The 18,774-nt window shown below is 41.1% G+C and overlaps 1 long non-coding RNA gene across 1 annotated transcript in view; it reads left to right on the top strand.

The window, feature by feature from the left end:
* The window catches only part of LOC123278913 (uncharacterized), a 38,448-nt gene extending 19,681 nt beyond the window's left edge, over positions 1–18,767 (top strand). The window contains exons 5-6 of the long non-coding RNA XR_011495964.1: positions 9,589–13,717; positions 14,492–18,767. This is a non-coding gene — a long non-coding RNA (uncharacterized lncRNA). The remainder of the gene's footprint in view (positions 1–9,588; positions 13,718–14,491) is intronic.
* The last annotated feature ends 7 nt before the right edge of the window (positions 18,768–18,774 follow it).

Here is an 18,774-nt window from a genome sequence, read left to right as displayed (position 1 = left end):
GCTCTTCACTGAGTGAGGAGACAGCATGGAGAAGCGGGTGTAGAGTATGTGGGAAGACGTAGAACTCACTTGGCTGGGAGTTGAAACTTCTGCCCCACCTCTGGAGTCTCTTAATTGCTTAGTCAATGGCTTAGGCACCCCAGGAAGGAGAATTCCCCTTAGCAGGAACGGTGAACATCTCTGCATCCAGGAAACCACGCTGTGTTGTGCAAGCCCAGCTCAGGGGGCTTGGAAGGGTGCATATTGTGATGGGGACATAAATGTTTGCTAAGTCACTTTCTGCTAGCTTTTCTGTATGTAGATATCTGTTAAATTTCAAACCCGCTAGTCCGATCTCTCTCTCCTCTGTTTTAGGTCCAGATAGTTCTATGTGGCATTTAACATCACATAAAATCACAAAAAATCCTTTCCCATTCTCATTCTATCAAGAGTTAGGTTTTCTTTTCCTTTTTTTTTTTTTTTTTAAAGATTGGCAGGTAGGCTAACAACTGTTGCCAATCTTTTTTTTTTTCTGCTTTATCTCCCCAAACACCCCCTGTACACAGTTGTATATCTTAGTGGCAGGTCCTTCTAGTTGTGGGATGTGGGACGCTGCCTCAACACGGCCTGACGAGCGGTGCCATGTCCGTGCCCAGGATCTGAACCCTGGGCCACCGCAGTGGAGCGCACGAACTTAACCACTCGGCCACGGAGCCGGCCCCTAGGTTTTCTTCATTTTTTTCCTTCAAAATAAGTTTTATAAAACTCATAAATTACAGCTCATGCTGGTTCCATTTCCTGTGACTCTACAGAGAGAGATTTCCTGACAGGACAATACAGATAAGGCTGTGGCAAAATTGACATTGGGCCTATATTTTTCCCCAAATACCATGAAGAAGTCCTCTCCCGTAAGAATCTGACAATAGTACAAGGTCATTTTAGGTTATCAAATTATAATCTGCCATAGAAGCAGAGGGCAAAGTATAAAACGTGTTTCAAACGACTTCTCTCTTTCCTCCCTCTCCCGCCCCCTCTTGTCTCTCTCTTCCTCCCCCTGCTCCTCCTCCGTCTCCCTTGCCTCTTCCCCTCTTAGTAAGCACCAATGACCATACAGTAGCCTGAACACCCTTCCCTGCCTAGGATTCCCAAAATAGAAAGTAAGGGATAGGTTAAGGGACACATTTATAAAGACTCAAGTGATGGAAACAGTTCAACACTTTTCCAAATAAAATTTAGTTTCTGATTCAGTCCAAATTCTTTTTCCTTTAAGTGTTTGGATCCAACTTAGGATTTCTTCATATGGTAAAATAAAATATCAAACAGCAAAATCTGTCTGGTGATTTAACCATATTGGAGCCTGCTGTTTTTGTCTTTCCCTTAGATCCACAGAGGAGGACAGGTGTACTGAACATGTCCATGTGCTTTTAGAAACAGTCTTTTAAACATTTTTTAAAAATAATAAACAATTTTTTTAGAGCAGTTTTAGGTTCACAGCAAAATGGAGGAGAAAGTACAGAGAATTCCCATCTTCTCTCTTACGTGTGGATGACCTCCCACACCACAGGTACATTTGTCACAATCCATGAACCTGCATGGCCGCGTCATTCTCACCCAGAGTCCGCAGTTGACATTGGGGCTCACTCTTGGTGCTGCACATTCCACGGGTTTTGACGTGTATAATGACATGTGTCCACCACCATAGGACACCGAAAACTTTCACTGCCCTAAAAATCCTCTTCCAGAAACACCTTCACAGATTCACCCAGAAACACTGTATTGCCAGTTATCTGGCATCCTGCAGCCCAGTCAAGTGGACACATAAAATTAACCATTGCAACAATATTTGCTTGAAATATTTATATGTATTTTAGAGACGTTAAGAAAGGAAACTTGTTTTTTAATTTACTCTGCTTTTACTATTTTGGATGCTTTTTGCTCATTCTTGAAGACCTGTGTTTACTATGCCATCAAATCCGTTCCATCTGAAGAAATTTCTTTAGCATTTCTGTTAGTGTGGGTTGGCTGGTAATGGATTCTGTTAGTTTATTTTATATAAATATCTTTTTATAACTTTTGTTCCTTGAAGGATGCGTTCATTGGACATAGAATTCCGGGTTGACAGTTTTCTTTCAACAATTTAAAGATGCTGTTCTGTTTTTTGGTTCCATAATTTTTGGCGGGCAGTTCATGGTTATTTGAATCCCTTTCTCCTGCATGTATTAAGGGTACCTCTGATTGCTCTTGCTTTCTCTTTCTGTTTGGTGTCATCAGGTGACTATTCTATGCTGCTGTGTGGCTCTATTCCTATGTCACCTGTTCAGTGTTTGCTGAGTGTCTTGAATTGTGAATCAGTGTATATGTCATTCCCTATCTTTGGGAATTTTTCTTTAAGTAGTTTTTTCTTCTCCATTTTCTCATTTCTTCTTTTGGACTAAAATTACCCATATGCTAGACATTTTGAGATTTTTCCACAAGTTGCTGAGGTTCTGGGCATTTTTTCCCCAATCTTTTTCTCTTCGTCAGATTTGATAATTTCTACTGATTTAATTTAAAACTTACCAAATATTTCCTTTGTTATTTCCATTACGATCATAACCCCATTCAGTGAATTTTATTGCAGATGTTATGGGTTCTAAAATTTCAGTCTGGTTCATCTTTAATTTTCTGTTTCTCTGCTGAGACTTCCTCTCTTGTGATTTGTTAAAACACTTTCCTTTATCTCATGAGCATGGCAGCTTCTTTAAAGTCATTGTCGAATAATCTCCAAATCTGGGTCATTTTGGGGTTGACTTCTGATGTTTGTCTGTCCCCTGAGAATGGCTCACGATGTCTGGTTCTAGACATTTTGAATAATTTGGGGTTGTATCCTGCACATTGGGAATTTATGTGTCAGGACTCTGGGTACAGACAGTGTGGACATCTTTGTTCTAGCAGGCAACTAACTTGGTTAAACTCAACCTGGAGAGTCTGCCTTAACGTCAGTGGAAGTTTAACTCTCAGATTAGTTCTTTTAGTTTTAGGTGGGTCATTTGAGTATATCCAGAACACATAGTTCAAGGTTCTTACCTATGATTTGAGGACCCCCTCCTTTAGATTTCTCACATCTGAGATTGCCCCTTTCTTTCTGGTGACTGTGGCTCCTTAGGCTTCCCTGCTCAGTTCCTCAAGCAAGCAGGAAGGAGGGCTTTCTGGCAGAGGGTTAGCCACCCCACATCATATCATGACCGCAGCTTGACCTCAGGTCAAAGGAGCAAAAATGGAAAAATTCATCCTATTCCAGTCTCTTCTCCCAAGTTTTGATATCCTTCAAAATTTGTCTGTCTCATTCACTCTCCAGAGACCTCAGGTCATTTTCTTTTTTTCCTTCTCTGTTTTCCCCAGTGTTTATAGTCATGTGTTAGAGGATCATTTTGTTAGGGGCTTACTCCACCATCCAGAAATGTCTCCTCCCTCTATTTGGACTACATCCTGCTTTTAATTTCTTTCCTCATGTACTTACTAACTCCTGCAGCAGGATCTGGGAACACCAAGATGCACAAGGCAGAGGAGTTGAAATATGGACTTTGGGATAGGAAGACTGAGTTTGTATAGTGACTCTCCACCTTAGTCACCCAATGACCTTGGGCAAGATTTTAACATCTGTTTCTTCACCTGTCAAGGAATAATTGAATAATGTGGAATGCTAAGCAGTGCCCTTACATCAGAGTATTCAGTTTATGCTAGTTTCTCTCACTTTGCGTCGCTTCACTAACTGGAGATTTATATATCAGATAAATATAATGCAAAGTGAAATAGCTTTTAACAGAGGGTTATACAGAGGAAAAATGAAGAAGTACCATCTCTCACACATGGAAAGACATGGGAGAGCTTCCTAGAGGAGATGATGTCCAAGCTGGGCCCTAGAGGATGAGTAGGAAGGACAGGCTCAAAAGCACAGAGGTTCCAGAGCATACGATGTAGCTGGGAGACTGGAAATTCTCATAGGTACAGTGAAGAGGTCATAAGGTGGTAAGAGTAGAAAATGTGGCTTGGGTGTTTCATTTAGGATTTTGGACTTCATCTTGGATGTAATAAAGAACCATCAGAAAATTTTCAAATAGGGAATTGACATGACTCTTAATTAGGAAATAGGCTTTTGTCAGAGTGAGACCAGTAGGTGGTGAGATTGGAAGTAGGGAGATCAGTTAGAAATTTCTTGTAGTAGCAACAGCTACCCTACATTGATTATTAAGCATAGTGTATTAATATAATCATAAAGGATTTGTATTAATCTCAAGTATTATTTGTGTTACTCATAAGTATAAGACACTGGGCTAGTTTTCAAGCATAGTATCATTTGTTTCTTGCATTATATTTAAAATATAATCTCTAGAGGCCAATATGGCTATCTTAGACTCATTTTCCAAATGAGGAAGTTTAGGCTCAGAAAAGCTAAATAACTTGCCCAAGATCACACAGCCAATAACAAACCAGGGTAAAGAACTGAGTCAAGTTCTGCTTGACTCTAACGGATTAGGTGAGAAAAGACGAGGGCGTGAATTAGGACAGAAGCAGGATGAATCTTTCCTTTTTTGTTTTTTGAATGAGATCTGGTGTTTTTAGTCTCAGAATCATTCTTCCTTTCAGGTAGGCATCAATATGTATATGCATTATATATATATATATGCATGTACACTCACATACATGCATATATTGTTTACATATGTAGATGGTGGTCACGAGGCATCATCCATAGATATAATCATAACACAATTTTATTTTTGAGTCTTATGTGGGGAGCTCATTCTTCCTCCACCCTGGATGAAAACACATTTGGGTCTTATGCCTTCTCCAGCCACTTCAAGTCACAAAATATCATCTCAGTGCACTAAGGCCATGTCAAGTCCCAAGCAATAATAAAAGCATCTGGATGTGATTTAGGGTTGAGGCTTTGGCCCTATTTCATTTTGGCTTTGCTTCAGGAAAAGGGAAGTGATTGCTTCTCTTCCTCTTTCCTCCTCTGGAACTTCTGCTCATCCTCCTTCGTCCCACTGCCTGGCCTTTCCGACCACTCTGGCTAGCGTATATTGTTCCCACCTCTGCCTCACCATTGATATCAGTCTTTTAAAAGTTTATTCCGATCTGATAGATAAAAATATCTCATTGTTTTTAATTTATAATTTCCTGATCATGAGTGAGTTAGAGCATCTTCTCATATATTTATTGGCCAATCACATCTCTTCTTCGATGAGTTACCTATTTGTGTGTAGAAGTTTTGCATTTTTGTGAGGTCCAATCTTTCCTTTATCGTCTAGGTTTTATCTCTTGTCTAGGAAGGTCTTCCAAACTCCATGATTATAAAATACTTCCCTCGAGTTCTTATTATGTTTTTATATTTTGTGCATTTATCTTAACTCTGTAATCTATCTGGCGTTTATTTTTGCATATAGGGTGAGGTGGGGGGATCTAAATTTAATGCTTTCAAAATGAATGGCCAATAATTTTCAATGCTATTTATTGGAAAGAATATCTTTTCCTCAATGATATAAAATGTCACTTTTATCATGAATAAAACGATAGGTTTGCTTCTGGACTCTATCTTATACCACAAATGTCTTCTCTTCTTGAGCCAAAACCATGGTTTCTGTGACTACGACCTGGTTTGCTCTGACAGCTGCTAGGGTGGAAGTCCCTTCTTCTTCTTCTTCTACTTTCTGTCCAATTTCTTGGCTATTCTTGTGCATTTTAACTTTTACGTGAATTTTAGAATTAGCTTGTCATAGTTCATAAATGATCCAGCTGGAATTATGGTTCTAATTCCTTTTTAGTACGAATTAATTAATTGGAACAGGACTGATATTTTTATAACAATGAACTTTTCCCCCCAGGACCTGTTCCTGAACAAACTTCCAGCCACTAGTTCAATATTGATTGATGATTTTTATCTGAATCCGTTATTGCTACGGCAGTATTTTTTTAACTCCGTTATTCCTTCTATGTTATAAATTGGCATTCTACTGAAAGGTCGAGATTTCCATTCACTTCCATCTATTTATTTGTAGTGGTATGGACTCAAGAATTATTCTTTATGCAATCTGTTGCCATGGTTATTTATTCGATGCTCAAATTGCCCCATATTTGGTCAGTGGAGCCCCTTCAAGCTGGCTATTATGTCCTCTGACATGACTGTGCTTCTTAAGGCACATCTTTCTTTCTGGTACAAGATATTCTAGCTTAACCTGTACTTTCTCTCTGAATCTGTAATTGTCCTCTTTTGATGGCTCTGGAGTCAACCGCTTTTCCTAGAATCCCTAATTCCTTTTAGTGGATAATGGCATTCAACTGTAAGATGTCAGCAGCCAATACTCTTGGTAACTGGGTAAATGGATGCCTTTTTCCTGAAGGGGGATATTGATGGTGGTCCATAGTGTCCATTATATATAGTAGAGTATGTTACAATGTTCCTCTTTGTGTCTTGTGGGTTTTTTTTTTTGTCTTGAATACTATTTTGACAGATTGCTGCCCCATTTTATTTTGTTTCATATCTTCTTCATACATATTTTTTCATCCTTTCTGTATTTTTCCTTTGAAGTGTTTTTGATAAATAACATTGTTAGATTAAAAGAATCGTCTAAAATTCCCCTTTGAGAGTCTCTTTCTTTTAATTTGTGAGCTTAATCTCTTTATGTTTATTGTAATTGCAGTTATATTTGGACTTATTTTTGCCATTCTATTACTTTTTAAAAAATTTACTATATTGTCTTTTTGTTTCTTTTTAATTTGTTCTCCCTAATGATGAATTCCCTAATTCATTCTTAGCTGAATTCATCCTGCTTTTATCTCATATATTATGCTCTTTATTTCAACTACTGTGTTTTTCATATCTATTATTTTCACTAATTCCTTTTATATGAATTTTTATTATTGCCTCATTTTACTACTGTCTTCTCTTATCTCCTTAAATATACATTTTTGTGTTTATTTTCTATTATTGGCTCATCTTTTCTGGCTGGTTCTGTAGTGGCTGCCTTTCTTTTATTTATTTATTTTTCTTAAAGATTGGCACCTGAGCTAACATCCTTTGCCAATCTTCTTTTTTTTTTTTTCTTATTCTTCTCCCCAAAGCCCTCCAGTACATAGTTGTATATTCTAGTAGGTCCCTCTGGTTGTGCTGTGTGGGATGCTGCCTCAGCATGGCCTGGTGAGCTGTGCTAGGTCCATGCTAAGGATCCGACCCAGTGAAACCTTGGGCCGCTGAAGCAGAGTGTGTGAACTTAACCACTTGACCATGGGGCCAGCCTTCAGCTGCCTTTCTTTCCTTTCTTTTATAGTGACCATATCCTCAGGCAAACACATTGCCCTAGGGGATAACAATTACTCTGGAAATGAGTATTAATGAAGGGCCAAAGGCCAGGCCCTAATCTCTGTCCTCCTCAGTGAGTTTGAGGAGAGGACAAGAGTGAGGCCTTGCACCACAGCACCACTGAGGATCATTCTTGTTTACTGCCCCTCCGCTGGGTAGCTTCTCTTTTAACTCTTAGAAAAACTAGCACGGTGAGGAGGCAATTCCTATAGTTGTAACATTGCTAATCCTGGGAGTTTGGGGAGTAAAAATGTAGGATCTGGGCAGCTGTACCCATTTCCAACAGCTCTTCACCTTGTGAAGGCTTTTGAGCTGCCTTGGTTTTACCTGGCTGATTCCTGCTGCTCTTGATATTGCTGTTGATTTGGGTGCTAAAGAGACAGACCACGACTTCCCCAAGGTAGCAAGCCTGAGACAAGAGGAAAATTTGCAAGATTGTCGCCAGTTTACCTTCTTGCTGCTTTTCGGACCGTCCTCAGCCCCACGCTGCATTCACCCGTTTCCTATCCAGCTCTGTCAAGATGGTCATCCTTCTCTCCAGGGCTTCTCACATTTTCTGGATGGTTCTGAGAATCCATATTTCTCTCTTATGTCTGCGTTTTCATCAGGTTTGACATTTGGCAGGGAGCCAACAGCAGCCCTGCTGATTTTCTCTTCAGACAAAAACCTTGTAAAAAATTTCCCTACGCTCAAACGGCTGTAAGTTTTATTTTATGACTTCTAGGTTTTCAACGCAGGTTGTACATGCAGCCTCCTAGGTTTATTTTCAAGATTTTATTCTTTTTAAAAACTTCGAGTCACTAATCCATCTATAATTTATTTTTGTAGAAGATATAAGATTGGGATAAGGAGGTGTCTGTTTTTATTTTTCCATAAGGATAGCCAGTTGTGTCATCATTATTTAACAAACAATTCATCCTTTTACTTCAGAATTGAACATCTATTTTTGTCATAAAATAAATTCTTTCACACAGTAGGTTTTATTCCTGGGTTCTCTATTCCATTTCACTGATCTGTTTGGCTATTTTAGTACCAATACCATAAGAAATGGATTAATGTGGCTTTGTACGTAAGCTCTCTAATCATTAATGGCTCAGCTAAAGTTACTCTCAGGACAGTTTTGTCACCAGAGTCCAGGGTCACCTGCTGGCTATGGCTTCCTACTTTAATTGGAAATCCTTGCTGAATGACTTTGTTTTTCTGTGCCAAAATGTAGAAGGAAAAATTTTCCAAAAATCAGCATTTGATGTAAGGGTCATCAAGTTTGGTCAGATTATTAGATAAGTAAATCATCCCTTTTCCTGTTTTTCTTTTTAAATGCCACATTGTTTTTTAAAGTTAGTTTAAAAGGCTACTTAGTTAGTGGTTGCTGTTAAAGGAAAGCAAACAGTTCTTAGACCATCTTATTTAAGAGGTTTTCCAGGTGGATCCTGGTTCAGTTTCTTCAGCAGATAATTCCAGTATGATGGCGTCTGATGGGGGCGTCTTCAAACTTGAGATCAGGTCTTCCTTTTGTTCCTGGAAGAGAAGGCACATTATTCATCAATTGTATCCAAGAAAAAGTGCAGAACTTTCCAGATATCATTAACTGCTAGCTTTCATGGGGGTTTCATCTTAATTCTGGTTAAATCCAATATTTCAAAGATGCTGCCTAAAATTTGAAAGCAAGTTGTATAGGGGGAAAAACAGAAACCACTAACTAAGTTTTCTTTTCCTGTACATATTTATATTCATTGCATCCTTTTTCCCATCTGGCCGTGCCCCACCACTGTTCCAAGAATGAGGTCTTTCTATGTATGACTTAACTCAAAACAGCTAGGATTGCAATTTTGCCCAAGTGTATTAAAAAGGAAATGCTGTGATTTATGCCTTAGAATGGAGCCACATATTTATCTGCATTGCATCTTTTGTACCCTGCTTCCCCCCCACCAGTTGAAGAATTGGGTTTCTCTGTGTATGACTTAACCCAGAGCAGCTAAGTGGTAAGATCTGTAATTTTGCATAAATGTATTAAAAGGGAAACCTTCTGATTTATGTCTTCGAATGTATAATGGACACTAAGCAGCTGGGTCAGCACACTGATATTTCTTGGAGAGAAACCATAGCAATATTTAGGTTCATCAAGCATCATTGACAGTGATATTTTCCATATGGCTTTCGGAGAATGTAAAACTTAGCTCAGAGCCATTGCTTACATCATACATAAATAAGCCAAAAGCACCCCTTCTGCACTCCTTGTTAATGTTTTCTCATTTTATTGATTTCAGCAATTTGGGAACATTTATAACCAGTGTCTTCCTGGCCACATCATAGTATGACCTTTGGAAATGCCACTTTCTCGAATAATAAAATGAAGGGAAAAATTTCCTCTCTTCTACCTACCAAATGGGACATTTGGATAATTTTCAAGAGAAAAAGATCTGCTCCCAAAAGTGACACTTTGCTTGTTTATTCAGCAACTATTCATTGAGTATCTCTTGGATCCTGGGTGTGCTGTGTATTGTGAATATAGCAATGCTCAGGGAGAAAAACCCTGGCTAGTTAATTATGCAGAAACCCTTCTATTACAATTACGTAAATGCGTCCAAGGAAACGCTCAGTTTATAAGAAGAGTGTGTGCTGGGCAAGTGGCTGTGGAAGAAGTATGACATCCTGGGGCTGACGGATAGTAAGAAGACCCTCTCTGGGACGCCGCTTATTGCTGCTGGTGCACCAAAGGAGAAGAGAGAGCAATCTTTGAGCGAGGAGAGAGAAGCAAGCGCAGACAACATGTGGCTGTTAAGAGCCCAGAGACCTTTTCGTCAGGACGCAGTGCTTCCTTCGGACCACGTGGTCAGAACACCGTTTCTTAAAGTGTGGTCCGTGTACCATCTACCTCAGAGACCCTGGGATGCTTGTTAAATCTGAAGGTTCCCAGACTCAGATCCACTGAATCCCAATGCGGGTGCATCAGGAGTCAGCATTCTGAACTAGCTCCCTGGCAATTTTTACACACTCGATGATTTGAGGACTTTTGCACTGATTTAGATTCTCGTGTATGAGACCCTCAAGTGACCTCTGCGCCCTTTCGCTTTTGTCTCTGAATCAAGTCTGGGATTACTTCACAGGGAACATAAAGGAAAGTCACCAGTCAGGCATTTGGAAGCAGCGAGGAGCCAACCTCATTCTAGGTGAAATTGAAATCTTCACAGTGTGGAAAAGTGGAAAGAGAACTGAACTGGAAACCGTAACTTTTGTTTGAGTTTGGCTCTGTCACTCACTATGTATGGCCATGGAAAGTAATTTCTCCTCTCTCGTTGTTTGCTTGTTCATAAAATGATAGCATTTTCCAAACTTCAGTCAACAGAGTACCACCTTCAAAATTGCATCACCTGTGCTGTTAGAAATATTTTTCTTTTAATAATTACTTGAGTTTAATTTGAAAAGGAGCTTTATATCATTACTATAAATGGAGAACCAATCATCACTTACTATAATTAGAAAGTCATACCTGTAAAATATACAACAATTAAAAAATTTAGGGGGCTGGCCCCAAGGTGCAGTGGTTAAGTTTGCACACTGTGCTTCAGCAGCCCGGGGTTCACATGCTTGCATCCTGGGTGCAGACCTACACACTGCTCATCAAGCCGTGCTGCGGCAGGTCCCACATACAAAAAAATAGAGGAAGATTGGCACAGATGTTAGCTCAGGGACAATCTTCCTCAAGCAAAAAGAGGAAGATTGGCAACAGATGTTAGCTCAGGACCAATCTTCCTCAGCAAAAAATAATAAAAAAAAAATTTTAATTTAAAAAGTTTATCCCTGAAGCTCTAATTATCAACTGTTAATGTATGATACTGTTATCATATTTTGGGAAACAGCAAATTAGATGCTATTTAAGACCATTTTCTTTTTTATAGATCTAAGTATTTATTGGAGTATCATGCAAATGGTTATTTCATTATTTCTGGGAGGAAAAAAAAGTCCAAATTCATGAAGCAATTTCTGAAAAATCAACCTTGGGTATTGTTAGGCAAAAATTCCATAATAAAAGCTATGAAAAAACAATGACCTTTTTTTCTCAAAAAGAAGAAAGCATTTAATGCTACTCAAATCTTTAATTAAATGCTTATATCAGATATACAGTATTAAAACAAGAAATATTTTCCCTAATTATATCTGCTGCTTTCATCTGTTTCTTTTTTCAAATCATTAAAACTAGAACAGAATTAGAAAAAATGTTACAGTGTTAGCAGAAATGAAATTCCAAATCTATTTACAGTTTACTTATTGTGCATCATTTTTTCCTACTTTATTGAGACATAATTGACGTCTAACAATGTGTAACTTTAAGGTGTACAGTCTGTTGACTTGATATACTTACGCGTTGCAATATGACCACCAGCACGCAATAACTACCCGAGTGCTAGCCAACACCTCCATCACCTCACATAGTTACCATTTCTTTTTGTGGTGAGAACATTTAAGATCTAATCTCTTAGCAACTTTCGAGTACACAGTACAGTAATCTGTGCTATAAAAGATTACAGTTCTGGCAGAAATGAAATTCCAAATCTATTCACACTATACTGATGGTGCCTCATTTTTCCCAGCCTTACTGAGATATAATTGACAGAAGTGGGGTTGCTGGATCATATGATAGCCCTATTTTTAGTTTTTTGAGGAAACTCTATATTATTTTCCACAATGTGTGTACCAATTTACATTCCCACCAAAGGTGCACAAGGGTGCTCCTTTCTCCACATCCTCACCAACACTTATTTCGCGTCTTTTTGATGACAGCCGTTCTAACAGGTGTGAGGTGATGTCTCATTGTGGGTTTGATTTGCATTTCCCTGATGATTAGTGATGTCGAGCACCTTTTCACGTAGCTGTTGGCCACTCGTATGTCTTCTCTGTAAAATGTCTATTCAGTTCCTCTGCCAATATTTTAATTGGATTTTTCTGTTGTTTTTATTGAGTTGTATGAGTTCTTTATATATTTTTGATATTAGACCCTTATCAGATATATGGTTCAGAGCACCTAAATATATTAAGCAGATACTAACAGGTTTGAAGGGAGAAATAGACAACAATATGATATTGGTAGCGGACTTCAGTACCCTGCTTTCAGCAATGGTTAGATCATTCAGACAGAAATCAACAAGGAAACCTTGGGCTTGAACCATATTTTAGGCCAAATGGACCTAACAGACATATATAGAACATGCCAGCCAATGGCAGCAGAGTGCACATCCACATGGGGCCAGAAGTGTTTCAGTCACCGGTGGGTTCCACAGCCGGTACTGACGTCTGTCTGCCTATCACTCCACGCACAGCTGGGCAAGACTCCTGCTGGGTCCCTTGGTCTCCCGCGCTAGGTCTCACATCTCCCACAGAGGTGCTTCTGTTCATGAATGAATGCTGAAGGTTTGGTGTTGAAGGGGGTGACAAAACGAGGGATGTCTTCTACCCCCATGATGCTGACCCCGCTCCTTGTTGTGCTTTCTGTAGGTTTCTGGGTGCTGGGGTAACTCCAACACTCCTGTCATGTCTGACTCTCGTTCTGATTCTTGCTCAGTCTTTTCAAACTGTGTGTCTTGCCTTTTCATATGCCTTGTAATTTTTGGTGGAAAGGTGGACGTGATGTTTGAGGTAAAAGGAACTGAGGACAATGGGTCTTTCATAATGTAGTGGTAAGATGTGCTGGAAGGGAAGTGTTGCAGAGTCTTGTGATTAAGACTCAATCTTTTGGCAAGCCTGTGCCCCTGGACTGTGAACCTCACAGGTACTTCTTTCCCCACCCACTCAGGGGAGACGGGCTGGCTGGAAGGGTCTGCAGTTGGGTATTTCCCTCCCCCCAGGTAGGTTGGGCTCTGAGACAACGGAGCAGATTAGGCTCCAGTGAAACAGTTTCTCCTGAGGGCTGGCTTTGTCAGGAACAGAATAATCTGGTACATTTCAAAACAACTCCTCTTCCCCTCCCCCTGCTGGAAGAACAGGGGGTTTTCCTGTGATATTCACTCTGAGAACCTGGTAGAGCTCCTGGGGGTAAAACTCACAAAAGTGTGGGGCCCCCTAGGACTGGGCCCCCGGGAGTTGTTTTCTCTCGGGCTTGTCCACACTGAGCCTCCAGCAATTCGCCGATTATAGTTCGGTTTTGCTACCCTGCTTCTGGTTCCTGTGGAGGCTTCTGCTCTGGTGTGTTGTGATTCTCTGTGTCTGCTTTTCTGTCTCCACAATTTTGGGGGCAGCAGTTTGCCCTTTGACCTCACTTAACTGATGGATCTAAGAAGAGCTCTTGATTTTTTTCAGTTTGTTCAGGATTTACTCTTTGCCGGGATGGAGCGAGGACTTCGAAGCTCCTAACATGCTGCTCCAGAAACTGGCAGTTCCCTGCTGAAATGTTTTGAATAGGTGAATGGACTGATCTTGGTAGAGAATGGGAAAGCTTTTAAGGCAGAAATTGGGTATGTGCATGGATAAAATGTGTTATTCAAGTGGAAGAGGGGAAAAAAATGAGGCCCTGCCTGGCACAGAAATGGAGACTTTTCTAGATGACCGAGATCCTAGGGATGTGACCTGGTTTCATCAAGGATGTGAGATGGAGAGTACTCAGAGAAACAACCACCAGCTCTACTCATTTATTCCACAAACATTTAGACACTGAGGAGACACAAATGAAGACATCTCTGCCTACAGAGTTCACAGTCTATCTGACATTGTTGGTTGACCACTCTGCTTCTAGACTCATGGCCTTCATTTAGTTGTTCAAGGGCACCATATTGCCTACCACATCGGAGCCCTTTCTGTTTGCTCTGCCTGGCACACTCTCCCTGCTTGCACACCTCCTCACCTAGAAGCATCTCTCCTATTTAGAGCAGACACTGGTGGTTGCCTACATCATCTAATCTTCATCTTCATCCTAATGTTTTAGTTATTCACTTCTTTACACAGCCATGAGCACCAGCGATAGAGACCACCTCCCCAGCCTAAGGACAGATCCTAACTCATTTAAGTTAACCACAGAAATCTCATTTCCTTTTGCCAGTAATTAGTTTAGGAGAGTATATTGGACACGATTTTGGTTGAAGAGGCATGAGAGGAAGCCTAAAGAAGAAATTCCAGGACAAGTTTCTCTACTTCTAAGAAAGAGACATAGGAAAAGACAATCTCTCTCTTCCTCCCCAGGTAGCCATGTCTGGATGTGATGCCTGAAGCTTCTGCAGCCGTTTTACCAGCTTGAGGATGAAGCACATACATGAAGGAAGACAGAACAAGAGAGCTATGGAGAGGCAGCACTGGGGATATATGATATGAGGATCCTGCCTTATTCCTGGACCTCATGTTTTGTTAGATAAAAAATTTTCTTATTGTTAGATTCAGAGTTTCTGTTAATTTAGGCCAAAAGTATCGTCACTGTATATCATTATTCATCAAACAGTTCAAAAGTCACTTCCTCAGGGGAGCCTTCCTTGAGCCCCATTGCCCACAGATTAGACCCGTCCTCTTCTTTGATGCTCTTGCAGCCTCCTGGACTTTCCCTCTATGGCCCTTACCACAATTCATAATAATTTATTTCTGTGATTATCTGATCAACGCCTGATATTCCCACCAGCTCTGTGACGGCCCTTGTCTGTCTTGCTCTGCTGTATTCCTAGAGCACTGACTGTGTCTGGCACACAGTGGGTGCTCATGAATATTGCTAGAATGGGTAGATTAACACATAAACCTGTATGGACGGCTCCATGGGAGAGAGGGGAGAGGCTGCTCCAGCCTGACTGGGAGAATCAGGGGCGGTTTCACGTTTAGGGGAAACTTAAGCAGAAATTGTGCAAGAGGAAGAGGAGGAGTTTTCTAGGCATAAAAGGTGGTAGGGAAGAGTATTCAAGACAGCCAGAAGGACGTGTGCAGAGACCCAGGGGTGCTCCGGGCCGTGGAGTCCAACCAGATCACGTTCTCATTACGAGAACTTTCGGTTCAAATCTATTCTCAAAATGATATTGAACGTAAAGAGGTATTTTTGTTTGTAAAATGTCTCCTGTTTCTTTGCTTAAATTCATGAACAGAGAAATTACCCTCAGTGTCACTCGGTTTCTCCATGGAATTCCTTCTTTTGCATAAATTCTCTCTACCGATATTCGCTCACCTTTAGTAGTTGCCCAGGGGGAGAAATAGAGACCAACGAAGACACCTTGTGACATGTCGTTCTGGTGACCTGTGGAGTTATTCCACTTAAACAGCCAAGCAGCTCATATTCTCCAAGTCAAATCAGAGAAATGGAAGGGACAGTGAGAGTCCACACTGCCAAATAGGGGTAAATTCTAATCCAAGTTACATCAGATCTGTTATGAGTTTGGGGGAAAGTCAAATCTTTAGACTCTTATATCCAGGAAACCTAATCATCTTCAGTCGGCACTGGCTGCCGTGGCCCATAATATGTCATGTCCTATATAACACCTCAGAAATTGTTGAAACTGCATCCAAGCCTGCTGTCCCTCCCCTCCAGGACAGACATAATTTTTTAACTGAGAAGGAAACAGCCAGGCCACAGGGCGCTGGCTTGCAATGCTGTCCTCTAGGGACAAAATGCATATTTAAGGGGTCTAGCTGACTTTGAATCTAAGCCACTGCTGATTCTTTATGTTCAAAGTGTAACTGATTCCACAAACTAGGCCAATGTTTTAGCTTATCAGTATGCCATGAGGCTTGTGACCTTGGTCACAATCACTGAACGTCTCCAGAACAACACGTGATGACTTCATCCTCCAGCTATATACTTCCCACATGGATTCCTCTGATCCAGATCTCTTTCCTGAGCTGCATGTGTTCATATATCCAACTGCCAAATGGACGAACTCTGGGGCAATTCAAGTTCAGTCTGTTCAGAAATGAATTCATTTTCTTGCCGACCAGCTTGCTTCCTCTATTGTGGCTTCTCTCCTTGTACATGGAATCACCATCAATCCTTTCTCCTAACTAGAAACCCAGGAGACATCCTAGACGTCTCCCTCATTCTCTACACGTGTCAAGTCCTCTAGATTTAGCCTCTGAGTATCTCTCCATTTCCGCTCCCTCTCCCAGCTTTCTAATTCAATCCTTCTTAATTTCCCATCTGGCTTCCTGCAGTAAATACATTTACAACCTCGTAAGTGGATTTATGGCCTCTAGTCTTGCTCATTTACAATTCCCTCCACGACGTAGCCAGATGGATCTTTAAAAAATGAATATCTGATCAAGGCACTTTATTGCTTAAAAACCTTTAAATGGCTCCTCATTGCTCTCAGGATAACATATTGACTCTTTAGTGCAACATACATTTCAACGTTTCACGACTTGGCCCCCTTCTCTGCCTCCAGCTTCGCATAGCTCTTCTCACCCTAATCCGTCCTCTCCCTCTACAACTTCTGCTATTATAACTCATAAGCGTTAACGTCTATTGAGTGCTTGCCCTCAGCTAGGGACTATGCTAAATGCTATACCTCAATGTTTTCTAGACTTCTCTGATGATGCATATCACCTGGGATCCTTGCTAAAAATGCGATTCCTGGTCCTTATCCCAGATCCATTGAATCATAATCTTCAGGGAATGAGTCTGGGAAATTGTACTTAAAAAAAAGAAAAACCCACAGGGGCCAGCTCAATGGTGTAGTGGTTAAGGTCAGTGTGCTCCGCCTTGGCAGCCAGGAGTCCACGGTTTGAATCCTGGGCATGGACCCACAACACTCATCAAGACATGCTGTGGCAGGTGTCCCACATACAAAATAGAGGAAGATGGGCACAGATGTTAGCTCAGGGCCCATCTTCCTCACCAAAAAAAAAAAAAAAAAAGAGAGAGAAGAAGAAGAAACCCACAGAAACACCATAGTGATTCTTGTCATCTGAGAAGTTTGGGAAAACACTGCTTTGCATGAAGCTGCATTTAATCCTCATAAAAACTTAGTGAGATAAGAAGTGTTACTAGTCCCATTTATAGGTTGAAAAACTGAGGCTTAAGGGAAGAAGTTAATTTTCCAAAGACACATAGTTAACTAACTGTCATTATTGTGATTTGAACCTAGGCATGCAATCCCAGAACTTACACCACTGCGATGTTCTACTCTCTCTCACTGGTAAGTCAACACATGCGCTGGGTTTACTCTCAAGTCTCTTCTTCTGCCCTTTGACTTGGAAACTCATTTTCCCATCTTTGCCTGAAAAACTATGATTACTGCTCATTCAACTCAGACTGAAGCGTCCCCAGTCTGGCTTGGCTGCCATCCTTTGAACCATTCTGTTAACATAACACATCACCATCTCTATCCTCATCTGCTCCCCTACAAGACCATAAGCAGGCACATCTCAAGTCCTCTGTGTCCTTAGTCTAGCAGAGTGCCCGACATACACCAGGCACGTGATAAATATCTGCCGAATGAATGAAGGCATAGTAAGTCACTGTAGATTGGCAAGTGCCTGGGGTTTAGATGCCATGAATGGGTGGAGCTAGGGTCACTCCACCAATTTATTTGTTTATAGGTATTGAATGCTGCCTCTTAGGATCAGGCCATGATGCTATTGAACTCACCCGATTTCATTTGAGGACTGTCTTAGGAGAGATGGAGTTGAGAACTCAACCCACTCCTTCTGAAGTTCAAAGGAATCGAACATGTGACAGACTGCAGTCACCCCGCTCAAGACCAGGTGATAGGAAACCACAGTGAAGGCCCAGAATGTGGCAGTGTTGTAAGGGACAGTGGAGTCTGGTCTGGCGGTGTAGACTCAATCCCAGACTTCAGAGAATCAGGGGGTGTGCTGACATGGGCTTAAGGCACTCTTGATCCAGATTCCTAGTGTGCGCACACGGGTACACTGCAAGCCTGAAGCAAAAGTTAAACGTGGATGGAGGTAACGTTTCTCTTGGTCTGAAGGCAACAGGTAGAGCTCTGCGGTGGTGGCATGAGGAAGACCTTTAAAATAGGAGGCATGGTTAGGTCTCAAAACGGGACTGAAAATCTAGGTCCTACCTGGATTTCAGCAAATGATAATGCTGAGACTCCCCTTTCTGCCAGGGCTAGGGAAGGGGCTGAGCTCAACAAGAGCGGGACTTCCATGATTAGCAGTGACACCGGTGTTCCACCACTGGGGACAGTATGTTAGCCATAGAGGAAGCCAAGACCAGAAGGGGAAGCTGTCCAGAGGTCAGCAGACATCGTGTCTGTCTATGAATGTTGCATGCATCTTGGCCCTGCCTTTCCCAGTTGTTAGCTGAAGGCAAGGAATAAAGAAAAGTGATTCACGCACAGGCGTAAGGTCTGCTGCAGCCCTGAGGAGTCCTTAACTGGGGCAGGAGAAACTTAGGGAGACTAGATGTTTCTCCTAATTTGGCACACGTGGGTTTGGTGTCATAATTTATGTATTAAAGGGCATGTTGAGGTCACCAGGTTGTTGACGTCCGGAAATTGGGGTAATAGAATTCTACAATAAAAGTGACTAAA

This window comes from Equus asinus, chromosome 20 (assembly GCF_041296235.1).
Source record: "Equus asinus isolate D_3611 breed Donkey chromosome 20, EquAss-T2T_v2, whole genome shotgun sequence".
NCBI classification, from domain to species: domain Eukaryota; kingdom Metazoa; phylum Chordata; class Mammalia; order Perissodactyla; family Equidae; genus Equus; species Equus asinus.
This window is presented reverse-complemented; position numbering and strand designations above follow the sequence as displayed.